Raw genomic sequence first — 18,915 nt, 5'->3', positions numbered from 1 at the left:
CATACTCACCAAAAAATAAAAGGTACAATAAGTTAAAGAGAAAAGTGGAAGGATATTACTATAGTCGAAAGAGAGAAAATGTGATACTACCAAGACTTATGTATTCGAGTTCCAAGTTGATGATAAGCCCACCGCCATCCCCAAACTTGGAAAGAACCACATCCCAAAAGTATCTAAAGTGAGAAACGTCCTAAAACATCGATAAATAGCATAAGAATGAAGCATACGCATGACCATATAAGGACAAGTCCACTCACGCGGGATCACTCGATTGCATCAAGCTATGCAACTAGCCTTTGAGTCCCTCATATGCACAAGAGCACGAGAGAGTTTCCAGAGATGACACCCACAAACATAGACTCCGAGAGGTTTGACTATGAGAGGGGGGCCAGCCCTGATGTACAGGATTGACCAATATGAGAGGGAGATTGATCCTGATAAACAGGATCAACCAATGGGGTAGTCTCAACCTCCGGGTCTCCGAGGTCCAAAAATGGCCTCAATGGCCATTCACCTCACAAGAATTGTCTTTGGGATCCTCGATCTCCATGGTACCGTAAGGGAACACGGTCTTCACAATATAAGGGCCTGTCCAACGAGACTTCAATTTACCAGAAAATAAATAGAGCCTAGAGTTATAGAGAAGAACTTTGTCTAAAGGTTCAAACGACTACTAAGAATTCGTTTGTCGGTAAAGGCCTTCGTTCTACTCTTATTAATCTTGGCACTCATGTAGGCCTTATTCCTTATCTCCTCAAGCTCATTAAGATTAAGTTTCCTCCTTGCACCCGCTTTGTCTAAGTCAAAGTAGAGCCGTTTTGTGGCCCAATATGCCTTATGTTCCAACTCTACTGGTAGATGACATGCCTTGCCATACACAAGGCAGAAAGGGTACATTCCTAAAGGGGTCTTAAGGGTTGTCCTATATGCCAACATAGCATCCACTAGTCTTAAGGAGCAGTCTTTGCGATTCGGGTTCACCGTCTTATGCAAAATAAGCTTTATTTCCCTATTAGACACTTCCACTTACCCACTTGTCTGTGGGTAAAAGGGGTGGCTACTTTATGCGCTATTCCATATGTCCGCATCAAGCTTTCAAATGGCTTATTGCAAAAGTGGCTACCTCCATCACTAATAATAGCCCTAGGGGTGCCAAATCGAGCAAAATGTGTTCTTTCAAGAACTTTACGACCACCCTATGGCTAATATCCTCGCATGGGGATGTTTCAATCCATTTTGATACATAATCAACTGCAACTAAGATATACACATACCCAAAAGAAGAAGGGAAAGGGCCCATAAAGTGAATATCCCAAACATCGAATAACTCAACAATCAAAATAGGGTTAAGGGACATTATGTCTCTACGGGTCATGCATCCTAATCTGTGGCACCTATTACATGCTTTGCAAAATCGATATGCATCCTTTAAAATTGAAGGCCAATAGAACCCACATTGGAAGATCTTAAAGGCAGTTTTTTTACCAGAGAAGTGACCTCCATATGCCTCAGAATGACAAAAATTAAGTATACCTTTTTGCTCCGATTTTGGGATACATCGTCTGATGATCTGATCAGGGCAATACTTACAAAGAGTCATCCCAAATGAATTTTTGCACCTCGATAAAGAATTTCTTCTTGTTCGTAACGCTCCAATGAGAAGGCACATATCCTACAGCAAAATAGTTAGCAATATCCGCATACCTAGGGCAATGTGAAGCTAAAGAGACCTCAAACAGCTGCTCATCCGGAAATGTCTTAGTCATTGGTATAGACTCTATGGTATGCTAGGTAACAAGCCTAGACAAATGATCAACTACCACATTTACAAACCCTTTCTTATCTTTTATCTCTAAATCTAACTCTTGCAAAAGAAGAATCCATCTAATCACTCGTGGCTTAACATCTTTCTTGGATAAAAGATATTTCAAGGTTGCATGATCTGTGTATACAACAACTTTAGATCCTATCAAGTATGACCTAAACTTCTCCAATACGAAAATAACTGATAACAACTCTTTCTCCGTGGTGGAGTAGTTGAGTTGTGCCTCATTAAGAGTTTTACTCGCATAATAAATGACACATGGTATCTTTTCTTTTCTCTGCACCAAGGGCATAGTCGCTGGCTTCACACATCACCTCGAACAGTAAGGACCAATGGGGATGCTGAATAATCAGTGTCGTGGTCAACAAGGTCTTAAGAGTATCAAAGGCCTTCATACATTCATCAACAAGTACAAAATCTCTTTCTTTAGACAAGAGAACAAATAAAGGCCTAGATATCTGGCTAAAGTCCTTGATGAATCATCTATAGAACCCTGCATGTCCTAGAAATGACCTAATGTCTTTCACACTCTTAGGCATAGGCAAGTGTAAAATTAAGTCTATTTTGGCACGGTCAACTTCTAGACCACTAGATGACACTACATGACCTAACACACTTCCCTTTAAGACCATAAAATGACATTTCTCCCAATTCAATACAAAATTCATTTCAATGCAACGATTCAAACACATTTTAAATTATGCAAGCACACACCAAAAGAATCACCAAAGACAGAAAAGTCCTCAATAAATACCTCTAGGTATTGGCCCACCATACCGTAAAAGATACTCAACATGGGTTTTTGAAACGTTGCAGGGGCATTAATAACCCAATGCATACGACGATAAGCAAACATTCCAAAGGAACATGTAAAAGTAGTCTTTTCTTGATCCCTCTCATCAATCTCAATCTGGTTGTACCCCGAATATCCATCTAGAAAGCAGTAAGAAGGATGACCGACAAGTTTCTCAAGGATTTGGTCGATGAACAGTGAGGGGAAATCGTCATTCCTCGTCATCGAGTTCAACTTCCGATAATCGATACACACCCTCCATCCCGTGACTTTCCTAGTCATGATTAGTTCATTAGCCTCATTATCGACTACGATAATGGTAGACTGTTTAGGCACAACCTTCCGCTGGCATGTTTGTCTGAGGGACTCAGAGAAATGGTTAGTCTGAAAAGTTCTTAAGTAGGGTTCCGGTTACCGAATTGTTGATTTTGCTGGAGATCCCCTCCTTCTAGCGCCAAATGCTGATGTCAAAAAATGGTTTTCCGCTAGATCATCATGAAATTGGGAGTTGATGCATAACAACCTCCGTTATGTGTGATTGTTCTGTTAAGTTGAGTGTTGTTCTGCTTAGTGCTTCCACTTCTTGCTCCGCTTCCTGCTCTACTTACTGCTCTGTTTCCTGCTCCACTTCCTGCTTTGCTCCTTGCTCCCTGCTCCTACTCCTTGCTCCCTGCTCCTACTCCTTGCTCCTGTTCCTCGTTCCTAGCTCCTGTTCATGTTCGTTTGCTCTCAAGGGGGAAAACCTGCAAAAGGTTAGAAAACTGCTCCAACGCTCAAGCCAGTCAGGGTGCTCTTTGCAGTAAAAGAATGAATATTGATTGATCCTTTTTGGGGGGCAAGTTATGGGAACTCTGAGTTTTGGGTGATCTTTTTAGAGTAAAGAGATCGTGTCCTTTGAAGGACGGTGTGGGGGGCCTTTTATAGGCGATGTTAGGCCGACTTTGATTAGTGGCGGTGGTGAGGCGGTTGCCGTCAGACCAAAGAGAAAGTTTCCTCTCTCGAATATCTAGGGTTTCTCTTAGAGTCTATCTCGGATTTTTGATAAGTGGAAATTCCTAAGTTTAAGGATTCTTCGTAGATATCTTGCCGATGTGATAGATCCTAGAGGAGAAGTTTCCTCCTTCAGTTACGTGGAGTCCAAGCGGGCTTAAACACTTCGAGATGTGTGGCCGACCGAGATCCTTTTGGAAGATTCGGGATTAAGTCGATAGACCGCCGAGCGCTGCTGCCTTCCCAGTTCTAGGCGTAAGACATTGACCAGATCTGTTTGGACCCCCCTTACTCCTTTGAAGACCCCAGGGCTGATCTGTCCATGCAAAGGGCGTTTGCAGGGCTGGTTTCTTCTGGCCGACCTCCCAGTTAGGGGAATGTTCGGTGGACCATCAAGGGCTCAACGATTCTGCTACCTTAAGCCGGGTTGATCCAGTATACTTCAGGTCTGATCTTGACTCTTCAGACGTTAGTCAACGTCTGGACATTTTTATGCATCATCAGTTGCGTCATCCACACACCCTTCGCCGACCCCTTTGTTCTTAGGGACGTATGGTCGATTGGGATCTAATGCTCCATATTCGTCCAAGATATTTGATGAGACATGAAAATGTCCCATTTGAATTTCTTAACTCGGGTTAGTTAGTCCAGTTCGAGCGGTTACTCTGATGATTTATTTGATTTTCTTTCTCAGGTCTCATTTACGGAGTTCGATGCGAAAACATCGTGATAAAGGCATATTTGAGGGGCATTTTGGTCATTTTAATGACAAGGGTATTCTGGTCAATATTAGTGCTCATGTGCAAGTAGAGTCCAATACGAATCTATCGGCGAAAACGGTAGTCCAATCGGAATTCATATGAGAGACTTATAGCTAGTCAAAGTTCGGATTAAAATCAAGTCAACAAAGCCACGTTGCAAGTTCCTTAAAATGCTCCAGATGCACTAAATCATTGTCCCTTTAGCAACCGACTACCAATCCAGCAAGTCTATCACGTGGATTGGATTGGAGCTAAAATGTTGGAATCATCCCTTTTATGGTTATTTCTTTATATATTATTGTTCTCATCTCTAAAGGCAATAAGGAAGGAAATCTTCTCTTTATTCTATTTGAGAAAACGACTGGTAAAGAGGGAAAGAAGACAGCTGCGTCCATGTTCAAGAGGTAAGGTTTATTTTAAGAAACAATAGAGAGAGAATGGAAACTAACATAGAAGATTTCTTTGAGAAGGAAATAGCTAAAGCAGAGAAGGAAAGAAAGAGGAAATTTTCGAATATTGATATAATCTTCTCTAGATTGGTATTCAATATATTCTAGAGAGAGAAAACTCTCGGCTGATTGAGAAATATCAAAGAGAGATTCGAATGGGTGAAAGATTGGGAATGTCTTGCTGGATGATCTTCAATTACAAAAGGAGAATAAAATGTGGAAATCTTAAAGATAGATCTCGGATTTGGGTGATGGAGGATTTTCAAGATTGAAAGATTTTAGAAAGACAAAGGAGTGGATATTTTATGTAGCCGGAACAGGGCAAGAGAGAAGATCATGGAGATTTCGGCTAGCTGGATATCTTCTTGGAATTGGCAGGCTGGAGAGAAGATATTCTTCTCGGGTATAAACAAGACAGAGAGAGCATCATCATTTTTCATCTCGGTTTGGGGTCGAAAACAATCACCATCTCGACTGGAGAGTCTTCCTCTGGTAGCTCAACCAAAACCGACTATATTAGAGAGAGAGAGAGTGATGTAAAGAGCTCTCGGTGTTAGGTCATCTGACGACAAAAGAAGTAGAAAGAGGTTTAGAGAGAGAGAAGGAATTTGAGTTTACTGTTTTCTGTTTCTTCTTCTTCTGATTATTCTCTTAGTGAGAAAGAGAGAGTTAGATAGAAAGAGTTGAGAGAGAGAGAGAGATATTGTAGAGAGAGAAAGACTGAATCAAATTTATAAATCCATTATCATCTTCTTCTTCTTCTTTATTTATCATCATTCGGTTATACATATTATAGAGAGTTCATAGCTTATTTAGAGAGAGAAAGAGAGAAGTTTGGAAAGAGAAATAAGAGAAAACAGAGAAGGAGAAGAAAAACCAGGGAAGGAAAATTATTTTCTCACCTGGAAATCGTTTCCGGGAAGACGAGAAAATAATTTTCCCTAAGGGTCTGTTTGGCAGAATTTTGGGAAAACAGAAGGAAAATCTTTCCCTAAGGACCTGTTTGGTTCTGAAATAGCGAAAAAGTTAAGTTTTCTTCTCCCTCTCTTTACTTTATTTTCCAATTTCTTTTATTTAATGTCCATGAGTAACTAATTCTCTATCTAGGGTTTTAGATGAAGTTCTTCATAAGTAATTTTATCGACATGATTTATTAATATTTTTATTGCTTTTCATGATAAAATCTTCCGGATTTTTAGACCATTCATGGACTAGAATCTGAGTGATATATAAAATTCGCTAATTAAATCCAAATAAATTGTCGTTAGAATTGTTAGGAGAACGGATTCAGAAAACCCTAGGCTCTCCCCCCATTTGAGTTCCTTGTATCATTTGTATTTTATTTCCGTCGTTTTATTTTAATATTTTATTCATTTCAAAACCAAAACCAAATCATTGAAAAATCTTATTACTTCCTAGTTTTAGAATAGATTTCACTTAGTCTCTGAGGAACGAACCGGTCTTACCGGAACTATTACTTGACGCCCGTATACTTGCGGGTGGTGACCTATTTAGGGTTACCTTTCTAGGCCCATCAATATTGTCCAGATGCATCTAATCGCTAGGTTGTTACGTCAGAGCTCCGGAATAAAATACATTACCGGGTGAGAAGAGCCTTCGTGCGTGCATCCTTATTGCTTCTTTTCTCTCCTCTGGTGCTTTGGTTTTTCTAACCGTCTCAACTTTGCGGAGGTAGTCAACCTTGAGTTGTTTTCGCTCGGTCATAAGCTCGACCACGTTGGGGAGCCTGTGCGGTGATCCGCGAGGAGTATGCACGCTTGAAGACATGTCTGCCTGAGGGGCTCAAGATAGTTAGTCCGAAAAGTTTAATGAATAAGATTTGGGTTGCCAAATTGATGATTTTTTTGGAGAGATGCCCCCTTCCTCTAGCGCCAAATGTTGACGTCGAAAAATGGCCTTCCGTTAGATTAGCATGAAAAAGGGGTTGATGCATGACAGCTTCCGTTATGCCTGGATATTCTGTTAAATAGAGTATAGCTTCCTTGAATGTTCCTGTTTCCAGCTCGGCTTCTTTTATTCCAGCTCCTTGTTCCCGCTCCTCGTTCCTTGCTCCTGCTCCTTGCTCCAGCTCCTGTTTCTCTGTTCCCAAAGGGGGAAAACCTGCAAAGGGTTCGAAAACCGCTCCGGTGCTCAAGCCAGTCAGGGTGCTCTTTGCAGTAAAAGAATGAATATTGATCGATCCTTTTGGGGGACGAGTTATGAGAACTCTGTGTTTCTTGTGATCTTTTAGGGTTAAGAGATCGTGTCCTCTGGAGGACAATGTGGGGGGCCTTTTATAGGCGACGTTAGGCCGACTGTTTTTAGTGGCGGTTGATGATGCATAAAATGTCTAGACATTGACTAACGTCTGAAGAGTCAAGATCAGACCTGAGGTCTACTAGGTCAAACCGGCTAAGGCAGCAGGACCGCTGAGCTCCTGATGGTCCACTGAATATTCCCCTAACTGGGAGGTCGGCCAGAAGCAACCAGCCCTGCAAGACGCTCTTGGCATAGACATATCACCCCTGGGGTCTTCAAAGGAGTGAGGGGGGTCCACACAGGTTCAGCCAATGTCTTACTCCCAGAACTGGGAAGGCAGCAGCACCAAGCGACCTACTGACTTAATCCCGAAACTTCTAGAAAGATCTCAGTCAGCCACACATCTCGAAGTGTTTAAGCTAGTTTGGACTCAACGTATCTAAAGGAGGGAACTTCTCTTTTAGAGTCTATCACACCGGCAAGATATCTACGGAGAATCCTTGAACTTAGGAACTTCACTTATTAAAGATCTGGGATAGACTCTGGGAGAAACCCTAGATACTAAAGAGAGAAAACTTTCCCTTCGGTTTGACGACAACCGCCTCACCACCGCCACTAATCACAGTCGGCATAACATCGCCTATAAAAGGCCCCCCACATCGTCCTTCACTGGACACGATCTCTTTACCCAAAAAGATCACAAGAAACTTAGAGTTCTCATAACTCGTCCTCAAAAAAGGATAAATCAATATTCATTCTTGTACTGCAAAGAGCACCCTGACTGGCTTGAGCGGCGGAGTGGTTTTTGAACCCTTTGCAGGTTTTCCCCCCTTTTGCGAACAGACGAACAGGAGCAAGGAGCAGGAGCAATTAGCAAAGAACAGAAGCCAGAGCTGGAACAAAGAGAAGCAGAGCAGAAAGCAGAGATGAAAGCAGGAACACAAAGCTAATCAATCCCCAACATAGCGGAGGATTCGTACACAACAGAGTCCGTCATGCATCAACTACCTATTTCATGATGATCTAACGGAAAGCCATTTTTCGACATCAGGAGCGGCGGTGAGGCGGTTGTCGTCCTACCGAGGGAGAAGTTTTCTCTTTTGAGTATCTAGGGTTTCTCTTAGAGTCTATCACGGATAGAGTCTATCTCGGATCTTTGATAACACTACAAAAAAAAGGCCTAATAGGGACCTACATTTTTACGCCTGTCCCTAATACATTTAAAATAGGGACAGTTTGTTAGTATCCGTCCCCACAAAATTTACACTGGGGACAAAAAACACGGAGTAATAATTCTTCCTTTCAAAATTTTAAAAATTCCGAAACTCCGAAAAAATTTTGGAAACAAAGGAGTCGGGCATGTTTCCTGCAGAAAGGATTGAAGTCTAAATAAACCCTGAAATTTCCCTTTTTTCTCTCTCCATGATTTTACTCCAATATGTCCTTTTTTCTCTACAAACCAGAGAAATAAAAGACTTCTTCTTTTACAACTACTACTATTCTATTTCAACAAAAAAAAAAACTACTACTATTCGGCAGGAGGGTTTTTAGTCCTTCTCTCAATATTTCTAGAGACATATATTTTTGTAAGTCTTCATATTACCCATAGTGAAAACTAGGGTTTCAGGCTTTTCTTCAAAAACCTCAGGAACGACCGATTCTGGAAGGTAAGAATTTCTCAACGAGGGTTTGGTTTTCCATCCTTTCTTTTGTTAAATATTTTGAAATTGGGACTTCTGAACTAGGTTTTACTTTCCTACCACTTTATCTAGCATAGGATTTCATTGAAAAATTGTTAATTTTTTCTCCTTTTTTTTTTCATTTTCAGATGGGGTTTTAGCTGTTTTAATCTATATCACACAATGATATCTGGTTTTAGGTTTTTTTTTGCTTCAATGAATGATGGTAAAGATGATTGTTGATTAGGTTATTTATGATTTCGAAGATAGTTAGCAATTAAATGAATGTGATTCATTGTTGAGTTTGATTTTGTAGGGGTTATGTATTAAACATTTGAGTTGATTTTTCTAAGTAATATCCGGTGGAGGTAATTTGATCAATTCTCAATCTATTACTATTATTTTGTTTACATCTGTTCTTTTGCTTTTTTATGGCTGTTGATTTTAGATTAGGATTTGGAGTTATTTCCTTTAGTCTGAAAGTTGGAGTTATAACGGTTCTGTTCTGGTAAGTACGGGTTGAGATTAGGGTTTCTTTTTATGTCTCTAGTTTGTACCAAGAACAAAAGCAAGAAGAGCATGAACAACCAATACATTAAGTCATTTGTACCCTGCTTTTGATCATATGGCTGCTGTATTAATGTGCGAATTTCTAGACTGATGTAGTTATGGAATTTAAGAGTTTACCTCTTTGAACGCATAACCAAGCGTCGAGATAAGGTTGAAGTCAAACAAGAGGGTGCCTAAAGTGAAGGCCATTGAAAGGTGTTATTTTGGAGGTATGTTCTAGTTCTTCTAGATCTTCAAACATTTTAGGCCATCATTTTCTACTTCATTTGTATGTGGTTCTTAGCATTGCATTAAATTTGATAACCGGTCAGATTGGCGCACAATAGAATCCTTAGTCATACTTTCTTCTTATTGTAAACTAAGGTAGAAAAATAAAATAATAGAACTATACAAGCCAGAATACTTAATGATGATATTTCAATAGCAATTAGACTAAAAAATCTGTTAAATTTGTAATAAAGAGTAATTTAAGTAAGCAGAATCACATGAATTCAAATATCTACTGATGACACGGTACATGAGACGTCCAAGTAGTGTTTTATTCGTTTCACTTCTCAAAGTTATAATATGGTGCTGGGTAAGTCAGTTTTTTTATTTTACTGTATCAAATATTTTTGTTAACTGACATCTTGGTTTGTTATGTTTGTTTTAGGATGGTACGATTTAATGAAGGGTAAGTTATATAGGTATCATCCTGATTCATGCTCTGGCAGAGGATGGAGATCGTGCAGAGAGATGGGGAAATGTCGAAATAAGTGGTAAACATAGTGCTAAGGAGGTTGTCTCGGAGGTGAAGAAGATGAAGGTACGTTCATCTCCAAATCGAACTGGCAACAAGGAGAAAATCCTTGACGTACAACTAATTTAGGCAAGATTAATGAGAATGGCATTGCCAATATTGTTAGTCTTAGCGAGCCGGAGCAATTTAAAGCTACAAATAAGAAATAGCAATGGCACAATCGAGCAGAGCAAAAAGTCTTTGTTATAGGAAATACAGGGATGGCGTTTTATGGTGGTGATTCAAGTAGATTGTACTGGCTGGAATAGGTATTAGGGGGAGCATGGGTATCCAAGAAATAAATTGGAGTTATAATAGTGTTCTAAACTTGTTTGAAGTGAATGTGAGTTTGATTTTTGTATGGAACAGGAAATCTATGAAATCTATGAATTCAATATATGTTATATTTTCTTAAATTTTGATGTGAATGTAAAATTTGTTTGCTTTTGTATGCAAATTGGAAATTTGTAAATTCAATATATATAATATTTGTTTTATCCGAATTAAATTTATTAGTGAATTGTCCCAAATTGTCATGTGGAATAATTATACAAAAAAGAAACTATCCTCAAATAATAATAATAAAAGAATCTCCTGGCAATCATTTTAGGGACGGAAGCCAGTCCAGAAGATTTGACTTACACCGACAGGTGCCATTTGTCCCAAATACTCTGTTGGGGCAATTTTCATCTGTCGCTATATTCTGCTATATTCGTCCCAAATACTATTTGGGACGCCGGTATTGGGGACAGAAAAAATCTGTCCCCAAAAACATTTTTGGGACGGTTATTGGCTATTAAGGACGGTTTTAAACCGTCCCTAATAGGAAGTTTTTTTGTAGTGTAAGTGGAAGTTCCTAAGTTTAAGGATTCTTCGTAGATATCTTTCCGAAGTGATAGACTCTAAAGGAAAAGTTTCCTCCTTTAGATACGTGGAGTCCAAACTGGCTTAAACACTTCGAGATATGTAGCCGACTGAGATCTCTCTGGAAGTTTCTGAATTAAGTCGATAGGTCGCTTGGCGCTTCTGCCTCCCCAATTCTGGGCGTAAGACATTGGCCGAACCTGTGTGGACCCCCCTTACTCCTTTGAGGACTCAGAGCTGATCTGTTCATGCCAAGGGCGTTTTGCAGGGCCATCAAGGGCTCAGCTATTCTGCTACCTTAAGCCGGGTTGACTCAATGGACTTTAGGTCTGATCTTGACTCTTCAGACGTTAGTCAACGTCTGGACATTTTGTGCATTATCACCAATAACCGACAAAAGCCTAGCTTCCGCATTCCAGCTCTGTCTCAGAGTCCAGCTCTGCCTAGGAGCCCTGCTTCGCATACCAGCCTTGTCTCAGTAATCAGCTCCGCTAACGGGTCCAAAATTACCATTGCCTTATAAGCGGGTTGGCGGGTTGTAAACCGAGTTCGACATCAACCCATATTCGAGTCACTTCGAACAAGAGTCATATTACCAAATGAGAGTTTCATAGCACCACCCCTACTATAAATTAGAGTCCGTGATGTAGCAAGGAAAGGTCTACCTAAAATAACATGAATTTGAGATTCACCATTCATCACTGGTTTTGGTACCAAGATAAAGAAGTCTACTGGAAAATAGAACTTATCTACTTGGACCACAATAAAGGGAATTTGAGATTCAGCATTCATAACGGGTCCAAAATTACCATTGGCTTGTAAGTGGGCCAGCGGGCCGTAAACTAGGTTCGATATCAACCCATATTCAAGACACTTTTAACAAGTCTATCCCTTCTCGCTGTGTAAACCCCTTCGCTAGTAACCGTGCTTTGAAAACCCATTTGTTACAAACAATCTTCTGACCCTTAGGCTGCTCGGCTAACTCCCAAGCCTGGTTTTTACGAAGAGACTCAATCTCTTCATTAATGGCAAAAAACCATTGCCTAGATTCATCATTCCTCATTGCTTCTTCGTAGGTGCATGGTTTACCTCCATCAATGTTTTCTCCCACACTAAGTGCAAATGAAACCATGTCTGCCATTCCATACCTTTCCGGTGTCTGAATGTCTCTCCTTCCCCTGTTCGTCGCACCATTGTAATGAACCAGTTCCGGTTCATCTTCCTTAAGTTGCTCATCTACCTGAGGTCTAACCTCTTTCCGAGTGTCTATCTCAAACTCCACCTGTTCTCCATGATCTTCTTGCTCCACCTGTTTACCAACACCCTCCCGAGCATCTACAAGAGTTACCTTCTGAGTTACCATGGCTAACTTGTCAAAAGTATCATCTATACTGATAAGAAGCTTCTTTGATTTTGCATCCGGATACCACAATCGATAACCTTTCACCCCGGGCTCATAACAAAGAAATACACATTTCTTAGCCCTCAGGTCCAGCTTACCTTCCTTAACATGTGCATAAGCCAGGCAATCGAAAATCCTCAACTCATACTTTGCAGGATAACTAGACCACACCTCATTAAGAGTTTTACACTCAATAGATGTACAGTGTGAAATATTTACCCGATACACTGCCGTATTAACTGCTTCAGCCCTGAACACCTCTAGCAGCCCTGCATTTAAAAGTATACAACAAGCTCGTTCTAATAGAGTTTTGTTCATACGTTCCGCCACACCATTCTGATGTGGTGTCTTTCTGACCGTATGGTGTCTCACAATCCCTTGGTCTCCGCGGAACTTATTAAACTCGTTTCTGCAAAATTCCAAGCCATTGTCAATCCTCAAGCGTTTGATCAATTTTCCATTCTGCTTCTCGATCAAGGTCTTCAACTACTTGAACTTGACGAATTCTTCATCTTTGCGTTTTAATATGTTTACCTATACTTTCTAGAAAAATAATCTATCAAGGATAACATGTATCTACCCCCGCCATGTGAGCTAACCCGAGAGGGACCCCAAAGATCTGAACGGATGTAGTCTAGAGTTCCTTTGGTATTCTGAGACATTGCTTCCCGAAGACATAATATCCATAGAGTAAACCCTGCTTGCTTAGTATAGCCATCTCCCTTTCACTCATATGCCCTAACCGCATGTGCCATAGCTTGGTAGTCTCAACTTCCTTGTTTGATGATGATATCGCTACAGATCCGGTAACAGTGTTACCCTGTAGCACATATAGACCATTCTTCTTCAACCTCTTCATAACTGTAAGACTCCTCTTAGAAATCTAAACAACACCACCTTCACCAGTATACTTGCAACCATTATCATCCAGAGTTCCCAAAGAGATTATATTCCTCTTCAAATCTAGAACATGTCTGATGTCTGTTATAGTCCTCACAACACCATCGTGCGTCTTGATCTGAATAGTACCAATTCCGACCACCTTACAAGGAGCGTGGTTTCCCATTAACACCTTTCCACCATTAATGGTCGTGTAAGTGGAAAATTATTCCTTATGAGGACATACATGGAAGGTACAAACAGTATCCAAAACCCACCTATCTTATGCGAAGCAAGCATTGATAGCCAGAACCATAGCTTCATCACATTCTTCAATGATTGCCAAGACAGTACCATCATCTTCTTCTTCGATTACTGCTGCTTCCCCTAGTTTCTTCCTAAGCTCAGGACAATTCTTCTTGAAGTATCCCTTCTTCTTACAATTAAAGCATTTGTATTTCCTAGGTTCCGATTTAGACCTAGACCTGCCCTTCCCATCGCCTACCTACTGCGTGCTTCCCCTTACATCCAAACCATCACCTAAACTACTTTCTTCAATTGACCTCGTCTGAACTCCTTAGAGTTCAATGCTGCTTTAACATCCTCAAAGGTTGTAGTTGTTTTACCAGACATAAAAGAATCAACAAAGCTTTCATATGATGGTGGCAGGGATGCAAACAATAGTACTGCCTAATCTTCATATTCGAATTTGACATCTATATTTGCCAAATCCAAGAATACTCAGTTGAGTTCATCCATATGGTCTTTTAACGATTCCCCTTCTAACATTTGTAAACTAAATAACTTATTGTTTTGATACAAACGATTAGTTTGAGATTTCGTCATATACATTGTCTCCAGCTTTTTCCATAGCCCATCAGCTTTAGTTTCCGTCGATACTTCCCGTAAGACCTCATTGCTCAAATACATTAGAATCTGACCATGAGCTCTCTATGAGATAATGCTTCTCTGTTTTTCAAAGTGATTCAGCGAATGCACCCTTCCCATTCAACGTTTTTAGCAAACCCTGTTGAACTAATACTGTTCGCTTCTAAATCTTCCAGAGATTAAAATCATTACTTCCATCAAACTTCTCTATCTCGTATTTCGCCATCACAGAAACCTCAAAACCTTAGCTCTGATACCAGTTTGTTACGACAATTGGGGTTTAATGTGATCAATAACGAGTAATCCAAGAAAAGCAATAAGAAATAAAGAATAATCAAGAACAGAACACAGAGATTTACGTGGTTCGGTTGGTGATACCTACTCCACGGCGACAACGACACGATGATTTCCACTATGATAAGCAAACAAGTTACACAAGAGATTCGTGAGATTAGACTACTGATATCTCCTTAGGGTTTTAGTTTATATAGCCACTGAAACCCTAATCTCACTGCCTCACCGACTCTCTCTCTAAATATGAATTACACATGGAAATGCTAACACCAATAACCGACATAAGCCTAGCTTCCGCATTCCATGTCTGCCTCGGAGTCCAGCTCTACCTCGGACCCCTGCTTCGCATACCAGCCCTTTCTCAGCAATCAGCTCTGCTAACGGGTCCAAAATTACCATTGCCTTGTAAGCGGGTTGGCGGGTCGTAAACCAGGTTAGATATCAACCCATATTCGAGTCACTTCTAACAAGAGCCATATTACCAAATGAGAGTTTCATATCACCACTCCTACTATCAATTAGAACCCGTGATGTAGCAAGGAAAGGTCTACCTAAAATAATAGGAATTTGAGATTCATCATTCATCACTGGTTTAGTGTCCAAGATAAACAAGTCTACTGGAAAATAGAACTTATCTACTTGGACCAAAACATCCTCTACTACCCCTTTTGGTATCTCAATCGAGCGATCGACAAGTTGTAAAACTACTTTGGTGGGTTTTATTTCACCTAAGCCTAATAGCTCATGAATCGAATAAGGTAGATGATTAACACTCGCACCTATCAAGGAATACCTGCATAATGTGAGTCGCCCCTATGGTGCATGAAATGGTGTATCCAGGATCCTTGTATTTAGGTCGGAGGTTCTCCTTAATCAGGGCACTCACATTGACAGCCAAGAAAACTCTAAACCTCACATGATGTTTCCTCTTCATAGTGCAAAGATCCTTTAAAATTTTTGCATAAGTTGGAATTTGCTTAATTGCATCTAAGAGAGGAATATTGATCTTAACTTGTCTAAAGATCTGAAGAATATCATTGTTATCTTAGAGAGGAATATTGGAGCTAATATGTTATTTGTCTTTCCCTGACTCTGAGGGAAAGCCACACTAGGCTTAAGAATGTGGTTAGGCTTTGAGGTTTGTCGGATGCCTTGTTATGAGTACTACTACTATTACTACTACCTTCAGATTGGTTCGGCTCTTGATGCACCCAAAAAGGTTGCATACCTAAGCGGAGGTATCAAGTAGTAATCCGGCAAAGCCGGGATCGATCCAAGGATAGGAAGGTAGTTTGGATATCGAAGGGTTTTATCCCTCGGTCTAGATATTAAAAGCTAACTTAGACCAAAAAGGAGAGAAACAAGGATAAATGGGGGGGGGGGGTTATGATATTGAATAAGAAACAAAAGAAAAATAACAAGTTAAGCTACTAAATAATATAAGTAAATGGGCGAGAGAGATTCGAGAGAAGAGTCGAAGGAACAAGAGTCGGGAGGCAACAAGAGTCGGGAGATAAATAAGTGAGAGAGGTGTCGAACCAAGAATCCGATAATGATAAACCTACAACTATGTATGGTCCGACCTAATGTTCAAAGTATAACCGATGTTCGACTCCTAAGGTGTTGTCTATAAGCACTACGTATATCCGGAGATCATACTTAGTGAAACAAACATCATAATCGGTTAATCCCGAGTCAACGAAAGTGTTGTCTAGTCACCTAACTATGTGAAGTGCATGACAAGACACATGAAAATATGACTTAGACTACGATCGATATCGAATACTTCGTTTCGTCTATTAACTATGCGAAGTGCTTGACAAGACACATGAAAATACGATCAAAACGATAATCGAATTAAATGAACATCAGATCATAATCAAAACATCAAATCATATTAAACATAATCACGAATTCATCACATTTCATCTCATCTAATCGACACACTAAAGTTAGCTAAACATGGTGATTGAATAAGAAATGGAAAGAAAATGATGAGAGAATCCCCCTTGTTCGATGATGGTTCGAGGCTAAGATCGTCGGAAAATATGAGTCTTTAAGGTGTAGCCGATCTCCTCTTAGCAAAATTCTGGGTTCCCTATAGCGACCACCATCATCTTCTCCATCTAGAGCACAACCTCCATTAAAGCTAAACCCTAGCTTTCTCTCTCTAGAAATTGTAGTCCAAAACCAAATCAAACCACATAGGTAGCTAGCCAACAACATGGGGAGTAAAAGCTCTAAGGTTTCCGGCCAAGAAAGTGGCCGGAACACCTAACAAAATCCGGCCAAAGAAGTGAGGATTCCGGCCAACCCTAGATCCGGCCAAATGCACATGCTCCGAGCCCCGTGCGCGCGTCCCATGCACGTCCGAGCTGCAGTCGTGCACGTCCGAGCACTGTCCGAGCATCCCGTGCTTGCTGCTGCGAGCTGCTGCTGCTGCTGGAGCATCCTGTGTTCCGGCCTTGCTGCCGGTCTGCAGCTGCTGCTGTGCTGAGCACTGTCCGAGCATCCCGTGCTTGCTGCTGCTCCTCCCGTGAAGATGGTTCAGCCCGAGCTGCTCCTTACTAAATCCCGAGCTGCTGCCGGCCAAGACTAGGCCGGTCTTAGTGGTGGCCGGCCTAGCTTGGCCGGCCTCCTCCTTCCTTCTCTCTTTTACTCTCTCTCAAGCTTTCAAGGAAAATCAACCCTAGCCTCCAAGAACACCCTCATTTCCTCTCTCCCCAAGTTGTTTGGTTGTTGAATGATGAATCAAAAAGAGGATGAATAGTAACCTCACTTCATTCAAACCCTAGACTTAGTCAACTTGACTAAGTCTTTAGACTACTTTGACTTGGGCCCGAAAGTGGGTGCTCATAAATTCTCTACACCTTCCTTCTTCTTTGGGTATTCTTGCACTTGGGCTTAGATGTTGGGCTTTGAATTAAAGACCAAGGAGGTGCCTTAATCTAGCCTCTACAATTATAACCAAAGGGGGGTGCCTTCAAGAAAAGACCTTGGCTTCTATCTTTCACAACTTCCTCGTCCGAACTCGGAATTGACTTCCGTCTTCACCGTTGGACTCGTCATTGCCTCCACTTGTAATTTGATTTGCTTGAAATCTTTTTCTCTCATTTTGGGCACATGAAATGATAGTGACAATTAGTTCCCTTTATTCCGATTTACACGCTTAACTCCAAAATAGATACCTAACATGAAAACCACATAAAATATTATTTATAATACTCGAAAAGAACTAATTAGTTTAAGTTAGACCCCAAATGTGACATTTTCGTGTCACATCAGCTCCTCAGGTTCAATAACCCTCATAGGATCATCTTGTCTAATTGTTTTACCATTTTTAGGGTGGTAATCGCCTTAACATGTGCAACCCAAGAGTCAGGTGTATTACCCTCACCGTTTCCCCTAGGGTTTTTTTTTATTTTGAGAAGGTAGTTTGCCTTTCTCATTCCCACTCAACCTTGCCTCAATCCTAACGACACTCTCTTGAAGGCCTTGCAATATTTGCTCGTGATTCTGAAGAACTGTATGGATTGGATCATCAAGGTTCCTTCGTGGAGGTGGCACATAAGCATTACTTGATGAGGGACCTTGACGATTCTTCCAACCAAAGTTGGGGTGGTTCTTCCAACCCGGGTTATAAGTGTCAGAATAAAACGAGCTAAATGGCCTTTTGTAGTTGTTCATGGCATTTGCTTGTTCCTGGACCAATAAAGGACAATCTCTAGTGGAGTGGTCCATACCATCACCAACATCACAAACAACTATACTAGCCCCCGGTGCTCTTACAACACTAACCTTGTGCTCCTTTAACCCTCCACCTATTTAGTCAAATTGGTTAACTTTTCATGCACATCATCACTTTCATTTAAAAGGTACATCCATCCTCTTGAGCTCATTTGAGCCTTAGGTTTACTTCGATCATTTGTATCGAATATGTCCCAACTTTGAGCATTTTCCGCCAAGTGGTCGAAATAATCGCAAGTATCCTCAGGATCTTTACTCATAAACTCTCCATTACACATCATTTCTACAAGTTGTCGTTGGGTGGAGGATAAACCATCATAAAAGAAATTGATGACTCTCCACACCTCATAACCGTGATGTGGGAAAGAATTTATGAGCTCTTTGACTCTCTCCAAACACTCATAAAACGACTCATGCTCCTTTTGTGAAAAATTCATGATGCTCCGTCTCAATGTGTTCATCTTATAAGTGGGGAAATATCTCTTTAGAAAGTGTGTGGTCATCTCCTTCCAACTCCCTATCGGTCTAGGGCGTGTGTGGTCATCTCCTTCCAACTCCCTATCGGTCTAGGGCGTAGAGAATGAAGCCATTGCTTAGCTTTTCCCTTTAATGAAAAAGAAAAGAGCTTAAGATTAACGATGTCCTCGGGATGTCCTCGGGCACTCCATCGAGTCGGAGTGTCTAGATGAGCTCGTCATATTCCTTCTGATAAAGGTAAGGGCTTTCTGACTCTAATC

General features: G+C 40.8%; 1 protein-coding gene and 1 pseudogene across 1 annotated transcript in view; both read right to left on the bottom strand.

The window, feature by feature from the left end:
* LOC147544218 (protein NUCLEAR FUSION DEFECTIVE 4-like) overlaps nt 1-18,915 on the bottom strand; it is a 103,748-nt gene that overhangs the window by 54,809 nt on the left and 30,024 nt on the right. The gene's annotated exons all lie outside the window — the stretch shown is intronic.
* On the bottom strand, nt 1,587-18,459 carry LOC147544219 (uncharacterized; annotated as a pseudogene).

This window comes from Eschscholzia californica, unplaced genomic scaffold (genome assembly GCF_041429995.1).
Source record: "Eschscholzia californica isolate CP2 unplaced genomic scaffold, dmEscCali1.0.p SCAF_4, whole genome shotgun sequence".
NCBI classification, from domain to species: Eukaryota; Viridiplantae; Streptophyta; class Magnoliopsida; order Ranunculales; family Papaveraceae; genus Eschscholzia; species Eschscholzia californica.
The sequence above is the reverse complement of the archived record's forward strand: the minus strand, read 5'-3'. Positions and strand labels throughout refer to the sequence as shown.